At 37.4% G+C, this 20,939-nt stretch overlaps 1 long non-coding RNA gene across 1 annotated transcript in view; it reads right to left on the bottom strand.

The window, feature by feature from the left end:
• The window catches only part of LOC119149255, a 185,796-nt gene extending 172,224 nt beyond the window's left edge, over positions 1 to 13,572 (bottom strand). The window contains exon 1 of the long non-coding RNA XR_005104630.1: positions 13,397 to 13,572. This is a non-coding gene — a long non-coding RNA (uncharacterized LOC119149255). The remainder of the gene's footprint in view (positions 1 to 13,396) is intronic.
• Between the last annotated feature and the right edge of the window lie 7,367 nt (positions 13,573 to 20,939).

Here is a 20,939-nt window from a genome sequence, read left to right as displayed (position 1 = left end):
TCAAGAAATGCAAGTGAAAAGAAATGAGCTTAGACTAATCACTGATTTGTGGAAACCTGTCAGCACAGGGGGAAAGCCCTATTCTCACTACAAAGGTTAGCAGGAAAAAGTTGTTCTCTGCACAGAACTGATGAAAAAAAATTTCTATGGATGTGTATCTGTTATTTCTTAAGTCATCTCCACATGAAGTGGACACTTGTGGCATCATTGCCAGCCATGAGACAGATTGAAGCTTTAGGCACAACACGTCACCAGCCAGTCTGCCTGTGCTAACTGGGCAGCTGGCTTCTGCCAGACAATGTACAATGATGGAGGTTTTCCTGCCTTTCCTTCAGTCTCTGCCTTCTGGAATTAGTTTTCACAAAACCTGAAGTGTTCTCATCTAAAGTTTAGCTTTCTCTATTAAACTATGTAAAAAAAAAATTAAAAAAAATCAAGTGTTAGGAGCTGGGGAAGGGAGTAAGCAATTGTCATAAAAAGCAGCCAAGTAATAAATTACTCTCTGGAAAACAGAGGTGCCCTTTGAGGGGGGAAATTAACTACAAATAGCTTATTTGGGGTGACTTAGATATCAATTAAATGTTTTTCACTGTCCATGATTGAATACTGACTCTTGAAATGTAAGATGGTGTAAAGACTGAAGTGTAAAGTATGTAGAGATGACTAAGGAAAATGAGATTCATGAATGAATAACTGATTAGTTTCAGAAAGGAGTATGTAAGTCTGTGCTTCTGGGCATGTTAAAATGAATTTACCTACATTTCTGCTTTACACAGTTGGAAATCCACATTAGCACAAAATTTGGCATTATATAGGTTGTATTTTTATATGAGCAAATTATTTTTGTAACTCTGAAGCTATATTGCAAAGGTACTTGTGATGAAATTGGAAGTCAATCACAAGATTTCATCTAGTATCTCATAAACCCCATCTAACCTTGCTGCTGCAAAAGTAGACAGTGCAGTGCCACAAAAATATGTATCCATGTTTCTAAAGTTGGTCCTTACTGCACCACTGAAAAGCTGTCACCTGTGTGAACTGGGAAGTGACATCAACGAATCTCTTCCAAGGCTGCCTGATTTACCTCACTAATCTTTACCAAATCAAATCAGAATGAAAAAAATAAGCAACAATAACAGCATCACCCTTATTTTTCTTTCAGCAAGTTCTTTCAAACAGGTTCTACCAGGGGAGTTTATCAAGGTCACATATTCATAATATCTCTGTATTATAAAACATACAATATTGTATTCACTGTTACAATATCTCATTACTGTTTAAATTGAGTTGCAGTTTATATAGTTTATTTTGTATATTTACCAGTCATTGTCCTTTTCTTTTTTATTGTTTCCTGTATCTTATTGCACTACTGCCATTATAGAGAGGTGAGGTTTTAGAAAATGTGAAGAAAATGAAAAAAGGGTAGGTGAAACATAAGTTCAAGAAGTACTGGTGCGAGCGATTTGCAGTCAGTCATTGTGCAAGACAAAGGTTTGGCTTACATGGTGCTACTCTGAGCACAAGTACTGAATGAAAGAGATGTCTGCCAACTTTCTTGGCTCTGATTACTGATCACAAGAAGAATATTCAATTATGTATCAGCAAATTAAAATTTTATTGACTAAATTAGTCAGTATAAGTAATAAGCAGCGTGTCCAGGCTGCATAAGGATGCATTTCCTGGTGAAATCTATACAGAGGGAAACCTGTACCATGAATGGAAGCAGTTGGTGTGTAGGTCATGTCCTTGATCTAAATGATCAGGGAAAGAGGATCCCCTCTCACCTGTTGCCACCGATCCATCTAGCCGTTCTTATTAGATCCAAATCTTGAAGTCCACAAAATCAACGGGTTTTGTAAAGCTGCAGGAGGCATACCACAGAGCTCAAAGCTGGTTACCTTTGAGCCACTGCCCAGAAATTCTATCAGTTTTAAACATTCATAGTACCATAGAAGCATGTAGGTTGGAAAAGACATTTAAGATCATCAAGTCCAACCGTGAACCCAGGACTGCCAAGCCCACCACTAAACCATGTCCCTAAGGACCACATCTACACATTTTATGAACACATGATCACTTTCAGGGACAGTGATTCTACCATGCACCTGGGCAGTCTGTTCCAATGCTTGACCACCCTTTCAGTGAAGAAATTTTTCCTAATACCAAATCTAAACTTCCCCTGGCACAACTTGAGACCGTTTCCTCCTGTCCTACCACTTGTTACCTGGGAGAAGAAACCTACCTCCATCTTGCTACTGCTCCCTTTCAAGTAGTTGCAGAGAGTGTGAACATTCCCCCTGAGCCTCCTCATCTCCAGAGTAAATAACCCAGTTTCCTCAGCCACTCCTCATCAGACTTGTGCTCTAGACCCTTCACCAGCTTTGCTGCCCGTCTTTGGACATGCTTCAGCACCTTACTGACTTTCTTGGAGTGAGGGGCTCAAACTGAACACAATATTCGAGGTGCGGTCTCACCAGTGCCCAGTAAGGAGGACAATCACTTCCCTTGTCCTGCTGGCTGCAGTATTTCTGATACAAGCCGGGATGCTGTTGACCTTCTTGGCCACCTGGGCACACTGCTGGCTCACATTCAGCCAGCTGTTAGCCAGCACCCCCAGGTCCTTTTACTCCAGCCAGTCTTTCCCAAGCCTGTGTTAGGTGGGGTTGTTGTGAGCCAAGTGCAGGACCCAGCACTTCTTGTTGAACCTCACAAAATTGGCCTTGGCCCATCAGTCCAGCCTGTCCAGATCCCTCTGCAGAGCCTTCCTGCCCTCAATCAGATCAACGCTCCTGCCCAACTTGGTGTCATCTGCAAACTTACTGAGGGTGCACTCAATCCCCTCATCAATTGTCAATAAAGATATTAAACAGGACTGGATCCAATACTGAATACTGGGGAACATGTTCTTCAGTCTCAGGAATTTTTATTATTTTTCTACTGTATTTGGCCAAAGCCAGAAGCAACAGCAGTTCTGAATGGTCCTCAAAAGATTAAGGATGACAGAATCACATGGCAGTTGAGGCTGAAAGGGAACCCCAGAGATCCAACCACCCTGCTCAAGCAGGGCCGCTGGAAGGTGGTTGCCTAGGACCATGTCCATATGACTTTTGATTATCTCCAAGGAGGGAGATCCACAACCGCTCTAGGCAGTCTGTGCCAGTGCTTTTTCACCCTCAAAGTAAAAAAGTGTTTTCTGATGTTCAGATGGAACCTCCCGTATTTTAGTTTGTGCCCATTGCCTCTGTTCCTGTCACAGAAAGAAGAGCCTGGCTCTGTCTTCTTTGGACCTTCCGTTCAGGTACTTATATACAGTGATGAGATCCCTCCCGAGCCATCTCTTCTCCAAGCTGAAAAGTCCCAGCTCTCTCAGCCTTTCCTCATAGGAGAGATGCTCCAGTCCCTCAATCATTCTTGTGGCCTTTCGTTGAACTCTCTCCAGTATGTTCATGCCTCTCTTGTGCTGAGGACCCCAGAATTGGACACAAGACTCCAGGTGTGGCTTCACTGGTGCTGAAGATCTCCTAGCAGTCCTTTCTGCTATGCTAGTATTTTAGGTAAATGTTGCAATCATAATTTTGTAATCAATTTTTATCTTGCAGAAATATTTGCAATGTTTTGTTAATACTATGGAATGAGTGCAAAAGCTATTGGTTTTTTTTAAATTTGCATGTGTGTTTGTGATGGCTCATTAAAATATGTTATTTAAAAAATATTAATTTCCGAGTATATCTCCTTTATCCCATGGGCTTTCATTGACAGAAGTAGAGACACTCAATAGAATTACAGAATCATAGAGTGGTTTGGCCTGAAAGGGACCTTCAAAGATCAGGTAGTCCAAATCCACTGCCACGGGCAGAGACATCTTTCAATAGATCAGGTTGAGCAAGCTCTATCCAGCCTGGCCTTGAACACTTCCAGGGATATAGGGTATCCATAGCTTCTCTAGACCACCTCTTTCAGTGTCTCACAACCCCTAATGTAAACAATTTCTTCCTCATGTACAATCTAAATCTATTCTCTTTCACTTTAAAAATGTTACTCCATCTTCTGTCACTACAGGCCATGGTAGAAAAGTCTCTCTCCATTTCTCATAAGCCTCCTTTATATACTGAAAGGGTGCAATAAGGTCTCCTTTAAGACTTTTCTCCTCCAGGCTAAACGACCCTGACTCTTTCAGCCTATCTTCTAGGCTGTTCCATCCCTCTGATCATTTTTGTGGCCCTCTTCTAGACCCACTGCAACAGATCCATGTCCTTCCTGTGCCGAGGGCTCCACAGCTGGATGACCCCAGGTGGGGTCTCACCAGAGTGGAGTAGAGCAGCAGAATCGCCTCCCTCGACCTGCTGGCCATGCTTCTTTTTATGCAACCCAGGATACAATTGGCTTTCTGCGCTGGAAATAGGCTTTAAGTCAATATAAAACCTGTGCAGAAAATCAATGAGGCATTAAAAAAGTTAATTTGAGCTCTATAATTCTCAAGATTCTGAGATTCTAAACTGGCAAAAATTGGCCACAAGAATGCAGGGCCACAGATACTCTGGAAATGTGTGCACTGACATTGGCCAGAGCAGCATGAGTCAGAGAGAAAATGTGGTTTCACACTGCAGATGCAGGATATTACCTTTCATAGCCTATAACCTTAAAAAAGGTGAAGCTGGGGGAAGAAAAATGAAAGCTGGTTGTTGGGTTTTTCTCCTCATACACCAGGCACCAATTTGTTTGTACCCAAAAACCTCACTACAGAGAAATATGACCACTTTAGAAAGCTTTCCCATTAGTGTATCCTCAGTCAATTTCTCTTTCAGTAGAGATAAATATCTTTTAGGGCATCTTTGCATCTAGCTAGGACTTATAGGCTTTTCATGGACAATAGTCGCTTAAGGAAACGTATGAGAACTAATGGTCTTTTCTGTGTGCCAAAGGCTTGTCCTGTCCCAGTCTGCAGATGACTAGTGTAATCACAAATCTTTACCAAGAGAAAGACACGACACCAAATATCTTCAAACTGTCTTCATTTACTTTGTCCTTCATAGAATAACTTTATTCGCTGATTTTAAGATCTAAGGAGAAGTAAAGTAGACATACTGGTAAGGAAGACAGAATGGTGTAGGACAACTTGATACCAAAAATACTATTAAAAACGTCTTCTTGTGATTTAAGCAAAGTGGAATCAAAACACTGAAAGAATGAGGATTAATATGTTCTCTGAGTAGTATTTCTCATAGTGTATAAGGTCAAGATCAGACTGCTTATTATAGTCAGTAAGTTTAAGTATTAGAACACAGACAATACAGGTGATCAGTGGGCAATGATGATTACCTATGTTAGATGCCCCACCTGTATCAGTTAAGTGTCTTTGAGTGATTGCCAAGGAAGTTTATATGCTGAGCACAGACCCACATCAGCTTGACTACAAACTGTATCGTGTCTACCTGAGAAGCAGATGTAGTCTTTGCTTTGTATCACTGTCCTAGTTCCCAGTCATCCAGATCAGAATAGCTATTGGAGTGCACAGTGGCACCTGGTCTTTCTTTCAGAGGGGAATGAGGCAGAGGTCTGAGGTTCTCATCCCAAAGTGAAAAGAAAACATGGCCATGATGCACTCACAAAAAACCTAGGTTTCAACTCCCTCAGGCTGAGGACTGCCTAGAACTCAAATATTTAACGTATGATTTAATTTCAAGATTCCTGTCATCTTGTTTAGTACAGGAATGGAGCTGCTTAAAAGCTTTTACTTCAAATGCGATATGGGTTCCTGGAACATACTATAGAGCACACTATGTGTGACAAAAAAAAAAAAAGAAGAAGAAAAAAAAAAGAAAAAGAAAGAAAAAGGATCAATCCTTTCTTGGAAATGGAATGCTTAACAAAAAGCCACATTAAAAGTAAGCTTGCTAATGCAACCAAATAACTGAAAATGAATAAGGCTATACTGAAAAAAGTGTGGTTCTAGTGCAAATGCACAGATTTTTAGTCTCTGAATGCATCTGGAGGCATGGAGCAGGTGGGACCTAGTCAATTATCTCCTAGTGGCTGTATGATTAAGTATGGTTATTCATATCAATGATAGTGTAATTGTCTGTCACATTCTTCTGTTGTTCTTGAATTTCTGAAGCTCTCAGCAAAGTCAGTCTAACCATTTATTTTAGCGTAGCTCTTGCGAAGCTCAGAGCACCTAGTGCAGTGCCAGTGTGAAACACTGGAAGACCCAGGAGGGAATTTACTGCAAGTGTGCAAGAACTGATACCTCCTCTCTCTGTCACAGGAAGAAAGTTAACAAGCCCACCAAGGATTTGGGACTGCTTATTCTCTCGTCTACTTCTAATTTAAAAGCAACCTAAAGGTCTCTGTCAGATACTGGGAAGAAAGAATCACCCAACTGGGAATAACACATTTACCTTTTAGAAATTTTTGGTTAAACTAAACAAAGAAATTGATCTTTTCAGAGAACTGTTCTGGAAAGATTTCAATGACTTACTGTTACTTCTGAGAACCCATAGAAAAGGATTTCATGGAGCGGATACTTCAGTGTCTTTCTAAATCATATGCATGCAAGCTAAATTAGCAGACAGGAAAAAATCAACTGTAAAATTTTGTACAATTTTCTAGAGCTATAATTGCACATGAAATGCTTAGCGTTTTTCTGGACATATTTCACAGACTGTGTCCTCATAACAGAGTGTCCATGAAATGTATCACCTCTGAGGTTCATTCTATACTGCTGTTCTAAAACCTCCAAATTTCCAGCTGTTTCCCAGCACCCCCATGGAAGAGGATAGATCCATTCTCCAGTGATATCCTCAGCTGATTTAAGTTTGAATTCAGAGCTCTAGCGATACAGTATCCATACATTTAAACACAGCCCCACTGTTTTCTTGAGAAAATAGGCTTACTCTTCATCTCCACATGATAACTTTTGAATGTAGTAACAGACACCGAAGTTAGACATCTTGGGGACAATTCTCTAGTGCCAATTAGAGCAGTACAGAGTAACCCATCTCTTACTCCCTGTGCTCTGTGTTGGAAGGAGAGGCAGCAAGAAAACACAGCTCTTCTGGTATGCCAGGGATGGTATTTTATTCTAACTAGTTGGCACAAGCCAGTACTTGTTAGTCCTGCAGGGAGAAGAATGGCTTAATTTTATAAGCATATGGAGAGATAACAAGAAATCTTAATATAAATCACTTATAAAGTTAATTAATTAAGGGACATAAACCCATAGGAAATCAAGGACTGTTTCCAGGGATCATTAATATACTTAGCTGTTGCTGTTGGTTTTTTCCTCCCCATGGTTCCTTGAGAATTGTAAGACAAAATAATGAAGCAAGAAGCTGTAATTCCTACTGTTCTTCACAGATTGGTTACAGCAGCAATCACGAGGACAGTGGCTTCAAATAGGCTTCTTGATAATTCTGGGGATATTGGGCATGGTAAGATTCAGGTAATCTTTCAGAGAGGAAGAAAAATCAGGGAATCTTCTATGTATTCTGATATTATTAACTTCAGAAGAATTCTTCCCAAATGTTGCTTTTTCAAATACATAAACTTTTTTAGGTTTAAAATTTAAAATAAATGAGATACTACACATTTTAGGAACTGGGTTTGGAAGCAAAATGACGACTCCGAAGTAAACCTTCTCAGAAGTGAGGCAGTGTTTCTAAAATATTTTGATAAATTGCATTTTGATAATATAGTAGCACATGGTAGCTTGAATTTCATTGTTTAAAACCCATGTACTGCTGTTTCCTCTTTAGTTCAACTTTACTTTCTTGAGATGTGACAGCCTCCTTTTCTTTTGCCATTTGACTGCAATTGACTTTCTAGAAATCATATCAAAATAATTTGCCCCCTTTTCTCAGAAAAAATAGTGGCTAAAAAAATCCACAGACATTAAAAAAAATAAAATCTATTAAAATCTTTCAGCAGTGAAAGTCATGACCTCTTCACTGTTATTTCTCTTTGCTGTTATTTTTCTGTACAGTTACTGGTATGTAGGATCCAGATGTCTGTTCTGCCTTTACAACTGAAAACAAGGGTAACTGAGAGAATGACTTCAACACACCCCTTGTCAGTGCTACAGACCATTAGCAATACTATAAATAGCATGATCAAATCCCAAATTGCAGATTCAGTCATAAAAGTGTCTACATTTCATGCTGATTCAGAGGGGCAGCAGCATTAACTGCAATCATCAAGGAATGTGACATCTCCACAGTATTTTCTACAGCTCACTGGTCTGGTGACAGGGAAATTTTAAAAAATTAATGGGGACCATGAGATGTGGATAAGTACAGCTTGGCAACTATGAAAGCTGTACTTCCCATTTGCGAGTGAGAATGTAATATTATTCTATGATATATTGTAATAGATTATTTAGATTATGTTTCATTCAGGAAGTACTAAGTCATCTTACTCTGAAAATTTGACCACAATATTTTATTTAATTGGTAAATTTATAAGCCAGGGAATAGGGGGGAAGAAGTATTTTCACATTGTTTTCAAATTTTTTTCTGTTCAAAGTACACTTCCACCTTCTGTTTATCAATTATAATCATTCACTTCTCAATTAGGTAACACTCTAAGAAAGTCAAGATCCTAAAATTCCAAGTTTATGAAGAGACTGATTCTGATAGCTAATAGGCAAAATGTCAATATGCTCTATCCAGTAATTTCCAGCTTCATGGCTGGATTTGTAAGGAATAGCACAATTTTTCTTGATACATTCTTAAGTATCTTATTTGTCTGTATTTTTAAACTGCAACAAACTATTTCAACCAAAATGAAGGATTTACTGGATTGAATTCTCTGGGCTGTCTTAGGAATTGAGGCAGAGTAAACTATCATAATATTTAGAAGATTGCCTAAAACCTCTGGCATAGAGCATGATCCAACAGGAGGGAGTGACAACTGGAAAGACAGGTTGACTGCCCGATATCCCTGCTTAAAACATCTGGTTTACCATTACGGACACTGACCATTTGTCCTGAAATTAAAGATACTAGACACATAATGCTGTTGTCAACAATGATACTAGACAAGTGACATTTCTTTGTCCATGCTCAATACTTTGAATGTCTGAGGAGACCCTAATATTAGTACAGAGACTTTAACATTGGCAGGACAAACAATGTGTGTGCTATCTCTGCCTTCTAGGGAGAAAAAAGCCAACCAAATTTAGCAAAGCTGTAATAGTTTGAAAATATGCAGCATATATGAGCCGTAACTAGAGTCTCTGATGATTCTGGGAGCAGGTAAACATGGCCAGGAATTAAAACTCTTTGTAAGAAGAGTTTTATGCATGGGAAACAATGCTTGAATGAATGTAAAAGACAAAGCATGCTTCCTCCTATTGCCAGCTACGGATCTATGTTTCCTGAACCTTTACATTTCCCGACTGCCAGCAAATACCTGTGGAACCTCACAGTTTTGAGCCAAGTGCTCTGGCCAACACACCTGCCACTGCAGAGGTGAAGTCCAGAGTCCTTCCACAGCAGCAGAAATAATTATTTGCATGCAGCAAATAATGGGTATAAATAATACATAAACAAACAATTATGTCACTGGTGGGATTCACTGCTACTCAGAAATCTTAGATCTTAATATTTAAAAAGTCTGGAAGTTTGAGACATAATTGAATGTATTCAGGTGGGTTGCCTATAAAGAGCGAATTTGATCCCTCCAGAGATTGATTCGTCTCATCTCGTGGAAATAATTATTTTAAGGATGAGTTGAATCCTTTTTTGGAGATGCCTCTCTCTCTTCACAGATTATAGGAGGAACCTTCCTGACTGAAAGTACCTAAAACTAATATCACCCCCACTAAACCACATAGGATTGACTCTACGCGCTCACAGTGTCACGCTCCTATGTGGAAATACACAGTTATGGAAACAAAAAGCACCATGCTCTGTGTAGGCAAAAGAGCTAAACTGAGGTTGCAAAACTACCTTCCAGTGGACTTCATTTAAGATTGAAAACAAAACGAAACAGAAAACAAGTCAGTGTCTGTACTGTGTGACAGATGTGTAATCTGCCTTATTTGTCCTTTAATCATCCAGACAGGAGCTCTACTGGAGGACATCCAAGGTGTGCCCTCTATGTCTGAACATCTGGATTTCTTTCCAACAGAAAACAATGACTTGGAGGGACAGATGCAGATCCACATCTCTCACATTAGAAATCCTCTGTAATCTGTGTTCTCTTTGACTTTACAACCAGAGAAATGGAAAAGAAAGAAAGAAAAAAAATCTCATCATAACTGTATAGGTGAAAAGGATTTTTTTTTATTTTTTTTTATTTTTTTTAGCTTGGGTAATAGAATATAAGGAAAGAAACAATGAGAACAGAATAGACTCTCAAGTCTCCTATTCTGGCACCCTTACACGTGAACAGCCTCAGTGATGGACAAGGAGGGTAGTTGCAACACAAGGTTTTATGGCTGTTTTTATTATTCGGAAGTTCCTAGAGGAGCCTCCTTGTAATCTATCCTAGCTAAACCAAAAATCTGACCCTTTGACCAAAGCCTGCAATATGAAAGAACTCTGTCTCCTGTACTTACTGTAAACTGGTTACAGAAAAAAAAAAAACAACAAAGTGCTATTATAATTCTATTTTAATTTGTATTTTCTAAGGATAATTTTCCTTTGCTAGTAATAGAGGAAGAAGAATTACTTTTAGTTCACGTTTTTACTACTGGTGATATAGATACTTTTTTCAGCAATCGATGTTACTACCATATTTCTGCTAAGCTGACACCTTTATTTTCTTTAAGAAATATTAAATGCATTGGATTTTTATTAAAAAAAAATCCTTTTGTCACTCCACTCAAAATTATCTGACAAGAGAAGTGAGTACCTTGTGTAGGAGGAATGACTCAAATCTTCATTGTAAGAGTTGTTACCTGATGTTATTGTGAAAATGTATGAGTTGACTCATTCATAGAAAATCAGACAAACAAAATAACCTGTTCTTACAATCAAGCAACCTAATGCTAATTCTTTAATATAGTGGACCACTGATGGAATATGGACTTCACAGAGTATGCTCTGCGGACATAATCTATCATTCAGGCGCAGGACAAGGAGGAGTCTTTCCCAGACCAAAGGTCAATCTGCCACACAGGTCCTTTGCTAGCATTATCATAGGTTTCTTTATTATTTTAAAGAAAAAGCAAAGATTGTAAGGCTATTTTTATCCCAAAAATATGGTTTTCTTCATTTTTTTAAACTAAACTTAGTTTCTGATTGAAAGTAAGCAAAACAGCCACCCATATTTTTCCCATAAAATGATCTTCCAGAAATTACTTGTCTTCCTTTCGAAAGATTAAAATAAACTAGAAAGTCTCATTTTCCATAAGAAGTTGATTGTTATCTGTTTAGATTATCATACCATTAAGTTTCCTTGGCTTGCCTAGTTCTGTGATTACTATCTAATAAAGCAGTGTATATTGGTACTTAAGAAGACTCATATATTAAAAACAGCCTTTGAATGCTTTGGATCAGAACATTGTGAGTGTGCAGCAAATCAGCATCAAATCTGCCTTATTTCCATCATCCTGTATTTCAGCAAAAGTAACAGATATTTTGTTCCTATGTGAATTTTGGCTAAACTGAGTAAGAACAGAAATATTGCGAGATCTGACATGAAACCTAGTAACGAAACATTGATAAATGACACGGACCTATGCAACGTGCAGATATGTAAAACTGAGGGAGAGAGAGGTTCAAGTACTTTTACTTTTTAATAAAAAAAAAATATCTAAAGGCATAGCTGCAAGGCTGGCATAAGATGAATTATTGTTAAGTTTGATAATGATCTAAGCAAGAAGGGTAAAGCAGTAAAATGTCAAATACCCCTCTCCCTTATAGGCCATGGTCATCTCACCTTTGAACTGGACTATCTGCCTTTTGCTAGTGAAAAGGCAAACAACCGTAATGAAGGTTTTACCTTAACAAAAATACATTGTTCTAACCCCATTCATATTATGGATATGGCATTTAATAGAAACTTGGGATTGTTTGGACACATTAATATCCAGAGCTGAATCAATAATGGTGAATCCCAGGTGCTGCAAAGGCAGGACTGGACTAGTAAAGACTAGTAAAAAGTACAAAAGTGTAACACAGCTGAGAAACCCTACTGTCTTAAATGGTGTTTGAGCTGAAAATAACTGTTATTCCTCTGATAGTGATTAGAGCAGACCTAGTCATAGGTGGATTGAATGACAATATATCTCAATTTTACAAGCATTTGTAATATTCTAATAGTCACTGCATATGTCATTATTTAAAACTGCATTGTGTAATCGTGGATTACCAAAATAAATGCAGAGTTCTTAAATGGCCTAAGTATTTAGTGAATTCTAATCACTATAAAATAAATGTCATCAAGCTGTTAAATTAACTGAAGCCTGCTATTTATTATTTCCTATTAGGTACAATACTTGACTAGTTAAACTGGTTATTGGATTCTTCATACTGTAGCCTCTGAACCCCTTCAGTCAATTAAATCCTTTATTGCATCTGATTTGTCAATGTCAGTGACACTTCTAATCTCTTAAATCCACACCGGCTCCAAAGCTTTACATGTACTTACTCTGTTGCAAAATTTGGAAGTTACACAGACAAAACCCATCCCCTCTCCCTCCGTGCAAACCACGAAGCTGCTAACAACGTAAAAGATGCAAACACATCTGCATACACTCATATAGCTACAGAATGAGACATTTTTTTAAGATGAGCTTCAGAATGTAAAAGGGAAAAACATGCAAACACAATCAAAAAAAAAACATGCTGGGTGTTTTTCTACCATTACGTTGAACACTTTTAATCTCTGGCTCAGTTTCATACCACTTTAAATTGCAGAAATTAGCAGAACAAAGTGACTATAACTAATTCCAGAACTGGAAACTTGAACACCTTGATATTAATCATCACAGGTTTTGATTTATATCTGCAAAAATATTCCACAACATTTTCTAAAGTTGGTACAACATTAAATTCCCTCTTCTTAAAATCTCCTCATTTCTTTGTTCATCAACAAAAGCTAGATTTCAAGATGTCACATACAGGTGTTAAACGAAAAGAAGGAAAACCACAGGTATTAAATTACTATTCTGTGCAATGGTCTTGCCAACCTAGTAACTCGGTAGCTCACCTGACGAGCAGCATAAACACGCAGGCTATTTATTTCCATATTGTAAAGTGGAGTTTGCCAGACACAGACTTGTTTTCCCTTTAAAACATTCCCTTTCTAAAGGATGCCCTTTTGTGCCAGTGAAAGCCACTCTTCAGCTGTTACAGCCTCATTAGCTTCCGAGCTGCGACAGCAATCCCCTCACAGGTTAGGCGCATCACCTTTATTCGGGAAGAGAAGGCAAACCAGAGCAGACGCTTACCAGACACAGGGAAAACAATCGCTCCAGCTCGATCCAGCAGCGCTGTGTGCAAGCAGGCGGCGTGAGCGATCCCTGGGCCTCACACAAAAGCGGGATAATTGGCTCTCCAGGAAGAGCCGTAAACATCCATCACGGCGGCGCGGGCCGGCGGCTGGCGCTGCCCCGGCCGGGCGCTGCTCCCGGGCGGGATGATGTCAGGCACCGCGGCGGGGCGGGCGCTCGCTGGCTTCCCTCACCTGGAGCCGTGCCTTAACCCTAAACTGCCAGACACCGAGCGAAAGCTTCCTCTCTCATCATTAGATGCGCACTTGGCGTCTTCCCCCCCCTCCCCCCCCGCCTTTCTGTTCCCCCCCCCCCCCCCTTTTTTCCCCCTTTCTGTTTTTTCCCTTTTCTCCCCCCTTCTTTTATATTTTTAATTTTTTCCTCTTTTTTTTTTACCTTTTTTAATTTTTTCTCTGTTTTCTTCTTTCTTTCTTTCTTTTTTTTTTTTTTAATTTTTTATTTTCTTGGTAAAAATAAGACCTGCATTGGGGGCCAAAAGTGGCAGGTGCTTGTTGCTTAGCCATTGAAAGTAGCAATTAAAATAATTCTAAACACTAATTTCCCTGAATTACTAAACAAGACCCTCAGGTGAATGCATTTTCATGATCTGTTTACTAAATGGCAGTAATTATCAAAATATTGTACAGAAGAGGTATTAAAGGAAAGGTTAATGCATGCAGCACCTGAAGACTCACTTTTTAAATGATTTTGCATTACCTCCTCTTAGGGTGTGAGATTAATAAAGGTGCACACTGGAATGAAAGGTGTAAATTCAAGAACATTGCACTGCAAGAATGTCAGGTTGATTATTGTGTCTTTTTGAGTGTTTAAAACTAACAGCAAAAGTAAAGAGATGCGCAAATGTACATGCACACTTGTTCTTTGAATGCTAAGTAGCAGCCCAGACATTCTGTAGTAAATGAGGCATGAAACACACTGCCAAATGTGCGATGTCCTAAATATAGTGGCACTAAGTATTTTGCTATATTACAGGCAATATCATAAATCACTTGAACTTTTAAATGAGCCCAAATCAGTGCTTAAAGAATTGCTTTTTCCATAAATTAATATTTTGATATCTCACCTTTAAGTGACAAATAATTCTATTGCTCTATGGAAAAATACTAAAGATCTTATCTTTTGTCCTACATCAACTTCTTTTTTTTCATCTATGGAAACTTCTTTTCTTTCAATGGATAGGAACCTGATTCACTAGTAAATTATATAACACACTAGTTTATTTATGGCCTGCTATTGCTCATGGGGGAAAAAATATCTTATTTTTAAAAATTGTCTTACCAGTTTGTTCTCTGGGGAAAAAAAGCAGAACCAAAGAACCAACCACACCAATCCAAACAGGAAAACCAAAATATAATCAAACACAGATTAGCTTAATATATAAGACATGAAACATAAGATTCCTAGAATAACCTTGATGAGCAGCTCTGCTATTTTCTTGTGTTTTTTTTCATGAAGTTATACAGACTCGGGAGATTAAGTTCTGAGGACTTAATAAACAGCAGTTCCATGTGGTGATCTGGAGGTTAACTATGAGTCAAAACTTATTTTAAGCCAAAATGAAAGCCTGTATTCATTTATTTTTGTTGAGAAAACATGGGAGTTCAGATGGAAATAGATATAAAAAAAGATTCATTGCCATGCAAAGTGACAAAACTGAATTACAGATCAAAAAAGATAAATCTGGACAATGGGAATGCCATCTTTGCTTTTGTATGAGTAATGATAAAGGTAAGACATAGTAATTGCTGAGAAGATGTGAGTCATGAATAAAAGAATTATTGATGAGATAAAATATGTTTAGGTATATCATATGCACAAATTATATTCTGAATATTAGAACTATAAACAGTCTAAGCCAAACAGACACATCGTTGACAAAATTTGATTACATAGGTTGATTTGGTCTGAAAAATACCCTGATTTTCTGTATCTAGTTACTCTTACTATGATTAATTAAAGTTATGTACATTTTTTATTCTTACATAGACTACACTTTATTCCTTAACAGAGCATATCACTCACAGATGACCTGTTAGTCTGACAGTAGAGTGCCATTTACAAAGTCTTCAGTGTTCATAAAGTATGTTACCTACAGAGATAATACAGAGCTTATGCTTTATGAACTAAGCAGGAACTTATATTAGTAGAAAACTTACTTAGAATGGGTTGTACAAATGCCAGTCTGGAATTCTAGTGGAGAATACTTCTTAGTAAGTGGCCTGCAAATTTTGATGCTTTCTTTACAAAAAAACCCTTTTTTTCTGCAGTAAGATATGATGAAGTAATGTTTTGAAATTGCATGACTTATGAATATTAGTGATAAATTATCAATTTGTACATGCTCCTTGTTTCAGAAACAGAAATTATCTAGCCCCAGTGTTTTTAAAAACATGGGTGACTTTGGAGATTCAGGCTGAGCAAAGGCAGCAGCTGTAGGTAACAGAGCAGCTCCATGATCCTAACCAGTCACACAGCATTTTTCACACTTCCACATGCCGTCACACATAGGTTATAACCAGTCTGAAGTTAGTATTTTTGATATTACAAATAGAAAAAAAAAATTACAGGATTTAAATGATAACTTTTACATGTGCAGTAGTAGCAAGCCAATTCAACAAAAAAAAGTCATAAAGCCATTTTTTTGAATGAAAAAATCATTTAAATAAAATAAACATGTAGGTTACAAGAGCTCAAAGAAGGGTGTGGAGGACTGTGTGTGAAATCCATGAGCACACAATTCATATATTCCTATCATTGTGCCATGAGCTCTTTATCTGAAGAGACTGGCTTGTTAACTCTTGTGGCTGCACAGGCAATGGGGGTACTGTTGCTGGTGATGTTTTTTGGCATCATAGTTTCAAATATAAATCACATGGAAAAAGAAAGAAGAATGAATGATTTTAAAACAAAAGAATGAAAGAGAAGTGGCCAATGGTTTTCAGTAACTGTGTCATTTCTTTCTATAACATAATTAATACATGAGTAATGCTGAAGAATCTAAAAATATTGGATATTTTAGTTCTCAAGCAAAGCAAAACTCAAGTTTATTAGTATATATTTCCCATGAGTTGAAATCATTACTGCATTTAATTGCTTGACAATTATTTCTGTCACATCAACTTAATAGTTAAACCAATTATTTATATTACCAAACAGCTCTGCACCAGACACTAACTGAAAAACACAAGCAATTTCTCCAGTGTTGCTTAACCTATACGTTATTAATACTGGAAGGACTAGGTCTAAAGATTTGGGGGGAAATTAGAACTCAGTCAGGTGATAAGAGGTTTTAGAGATTGAATGTGCAAGCTTAAAATTACAGCTCTCATAATCCTGTATATGAGCTGAATGCCAAGTCAGGTAGAGCTGGCAGCTATTATAAACTTTTTTTTTTTTTTCTTCTGCATTCTGGCAACATAAGCCACCTGCTCTTAGGATTTTTTTTATCCACAAGATGGCAGCTCTGTTTGCATGGTCGCTATATTGCAGTTTGAACCTGAAAATCATTAACATGGTCATTTTTTTTCATTCTATAGCAGATATGCTTTCCTACCTCATGAAGAATTTTAAAAAAACAGAACCAAACAAACCCAATATTTAAGCATTAATTAATCACAATGTTGAGGTAAATTTTGCCAATTTTTTGCTGAAGTGTTGGCAGATCATAACAATAATTTTTAACTGCTAAACACTTTATTTTTAGAGTTTTGAAAGAAATCTCCATTCAGATCCATATGCTTCCCATGCTTCAATTTCTAGGCCAACAAACCCTGCATAGCCTTTAATAGATTCAGTTTAAAGAGCACAAAAAGTTCTGCTGATAGTAAAGGAAATGCTAAAATGCCTAAAGGTAAACGCAGGTTAACAGGTTTCCTCTATAGATAATGACATATTTTATTTTGTTTAACACCTAAACTCATGAAGAATGCTCATTTATGTTATTAAAATCTATCAGATAAGTTTATTTCTGAGGTACAAAATGCACATACAATGACTCACTGTGCTTTGCAAAATCAATAAAATACAAAGAAACATATGTAACAGGCTAGCTCCTCAAGGGGATCATTCACAGCTGAAATGATTAGCAAGAGTCTTAATTCCAGGTTTGGGCCAAATATATAAAACATGTGAAAGCATTTTCTTTGTCAATGAAAACCAGTAAAATAAAATGAAGCTTTAATAAAACAATGCATAATTTTACATGGAAAGATTTTTCCCTTGGGATACCCATTTCAAAGGAAATTATTTGGCCAAGGGTAACTGTGTGCAGTCTTTGGTGTAATTTCTGGAGTGGAATCTTTGATACCTCAAAGAGGGGTAAGGAACTCCTACCTAAAATTTACCACTGACCAAGACCCTTCGCAGGTATCATTATAAATCAGTGGATGGGAGCTTGTAGAGTGTAGTAAATGAAAAACAGATTGATGGGACCTAACTTTTCATGAAAAAGAGATAAACTATTTCTTAAGTAGTGTGGGGCAGGAGTGCGTATGTGGATGGTTATCATGGATCAGCTAGTGGGCAGTAACTTGTCATGGCTTAGGGGCACGTACCTGCTCCTACAGCATTTTACATAATGAAGAGCACGGTTCTGGGATGCAAAATTCCGGAGGACAAGTGCACAGTTAGTAATCTAGGTAACATCAGCATTGACTAAGTTGAGATGTGCAGCAGAAGAGGAGATAAAAAAGGATCTAAAGAAAAAAGGTGATAAGATAGAGGATAAAGGTAATTTGACGTAGTTTAGATTTCTGTGAAGACAGGGCAAGCTGCCCAATGCATTACATGAGCCTGAACTCAGCCAGTTATCTCAGAGCAGATGATTCACTACAAATTACAATCCCACGGTGACTTGTTCATATAGCTGCACTGTAACAGCGCAGTACTGGTCATGTCAGAAAAGTGTCATAACAGAAGTGCTGGTCTTTCATCAGAGAATGTCAAAATACATTAATGTCATAAAGTTATGTTTCCATTCCACAAACAGCTGTGAAAATTGTATCAGGAGAAAAGGGTTTCAAGTTTGCTCTGCATGTATGTGTGTGCGGGGTTCTATGCCAGTGTTTCCTACCAGTGGCTAAGTTGACCATTGCATTCTGGTCTGTCACGTAAGTGTCTATTTTGATACATTTTGTTAAAAACCAGGCAGTTTTATATAAATTAGAATGCTGGGCTGAGGATTTTCAACATTCTCAACAAAAAATACATGCAAATATTAACTTTTTGCAACACTGGAGATAAGAATTTTCAGAAACAATTTAGATTTAAGATAAACTTTTCAAACAAGTCTACATACTTTAGGAAGCTAAATCACTTTAAAAGTTAAAATGCGATTCTGTAAGAACAAACAAAAGTCTTATAATCACTTCACACACAGGACTCAGAACATATCATAAATTAAAAAATAAGAACTTCACAGCTTTTTTTTTTCTAATTGCTATTTTGATAACACTGGCCCTGTGTGTAAGCTTTAGACCAACCAAAAAGATCAAACACACTGCTGTATTATATAGTTTCCCAAAGTAAGGATAACAGGGGTAAAGGAATGAGTAGGCTACGTGAAAATAGGTTTTTGAATACTAAATGTTAATTTCAACATCTTGACCTGTAAGAGAGTTGACCATACTGAAGCAGCATTTTCAGACACTACCACAGTGTAGGGAGCTCCATTAACATTCAAACCTGTAGGCAAAGAGCAATTTTTGTAGGTCCAGGTTTGAAATACTGGTCTTTGAGAACGCCTCTCATGATCACTACAACATATGATACAAGCATCCTTCTCTTTAACTCAAGTTTCCCTTCATTGGGTGTGCCAGATGCAAATTTACAGGGGATGCTAAATGTATCAGATATCAGTGCCAACATGTGAAGGACATACATCGAATGATAAATGTATCACATGGCATATTAGTCGCCGCACAGCTGTACATTCCTCATTCACAGGGATTAAACTTGTTCCTGAATGTCATCCTAAGAAGATGATATTTTAGCAGTTCAGTTGAAAGTTCATCAAAGAGGAAATTATTCAGAAAAAAATATATCAGTGTTTGATGTTTTATCAGGATACTTTGAGCCAGTATAAAATGAAGAGCTTGTTTCTACAGCTAGCATGACAATGTACAAAACCATATCACACTAAAAAGGCAGAGGTCACTGACTGAGGTACAGCTTTGTGATGACTGACCAAACAACTTTTCGGATGTGTTAAATGTTAAGCTAAATTTGAATTGACAAATAGCTACATTTATGTTATTTATACACAAAAATGTTGCTTCCAAAAATATGTATAGCAATATTTAATACAGCCATTGCATTATTAAAAAGATACACACTGGAACTATAGAAAAAAAAAAACCAAACAAGATCCTAGGCAAGGTAGTCATCTTCAGTGTTTATTGAAAGCTCAGGGAGTAATAAAAACAAGACAAAGACCTTGAGAAGGAAAATCTATTTAGTGACTTAGTCTTGAAGACACTATCTTCGTTCTGACATTGTTTTGAGAACCAGAAGTGGAAAGGACAGCTTGCTGTCAGAGGTCTCTGCTAGTAGCTGGACAGACGGATTTTAAAATGGCAATTAAATCTGTTTTATTTATATTAATATACAAAGTTATTTTGGTGTATGATATATGGTATGCAATAAAATATAAAATTCCTTTAGGCATATATAAATGCCCACTTTCCAAAGGTAGTAGGTAAAATAACAAAAAATATTAATACCTGTATTCAATACTATTCAATAAAATTAATTCCAGAGGACATTAGTAGTGATAGGAGATGGAGTAATAATTTTAAATTAAAAGCTGGTAGATTTAGATTAGCTATGAGGAAGAGGTTCATTACTATGAGGGTGGTGAGACACTGGAACAGGTTGCCCAGAGAAGTTGTGGACACCCAATCATTGGGAGTGCTCAAAGTGAGGTTGGATGGGGCTTTGATCAATCTGATCTATTGAAGGACATCTCTGCCCACATCAGGGGGGTTTACTAGATGGTCTTTGAAGGTCCCTTCCAACCTAAACCATTCTATGACTCTACAACAAAATGCTCTGCCAGTAAAGATAAAGTTTTGGATGTTTTAACAATGAGATACAATTTGTTTATACTCTTAAAGGGTTAACTTCTTTAGAACTTATATTCAGTAAAGCACATACACAGTTTCACATAGATTGGAAACCATATACAAGATACAACGCTAACCATTACTTTATTAAGCACAGTCTATTAAAATGATAACATCTTAAGTTTTAGAACGGTTGCAGTAATTAAAGCTGTTTGAACCATTCTGCACAAGATAAAGAGTCAGATGAATTTTAGGGGAATTTTCAATTAGCCTATTAGATTAAATCTGTCTTGGTTTAAATCTGTCTGGATGATTTAAAATGGTAATGCTTTGTTATATATGGGATTCAGTTTTATATTGACACACACAAATTCAAGTGTCTACATGTGAGCTAGGTATCTTATCTGTATAATCAAAGC

The sequence above is a fragment of the Falco rusticolus genome, chromosome 5 (assembly GCF_015220075.1).
Source record: "Falco rusticolus isolate bFalRus1 chromosome 5, bFalRus1.pri, whole genome shotgun sequence".
NCBI lineage: Eukaryota > Metazoa > Chordata > Aves > Falconiformes > Falconidae > Falco > Falco rusticolus.
The sequence above is the reverse complement of the archived record's forward strand: the minus strand, read 5'-3'. Positions and strand labels throughout refer to the sequence as shown.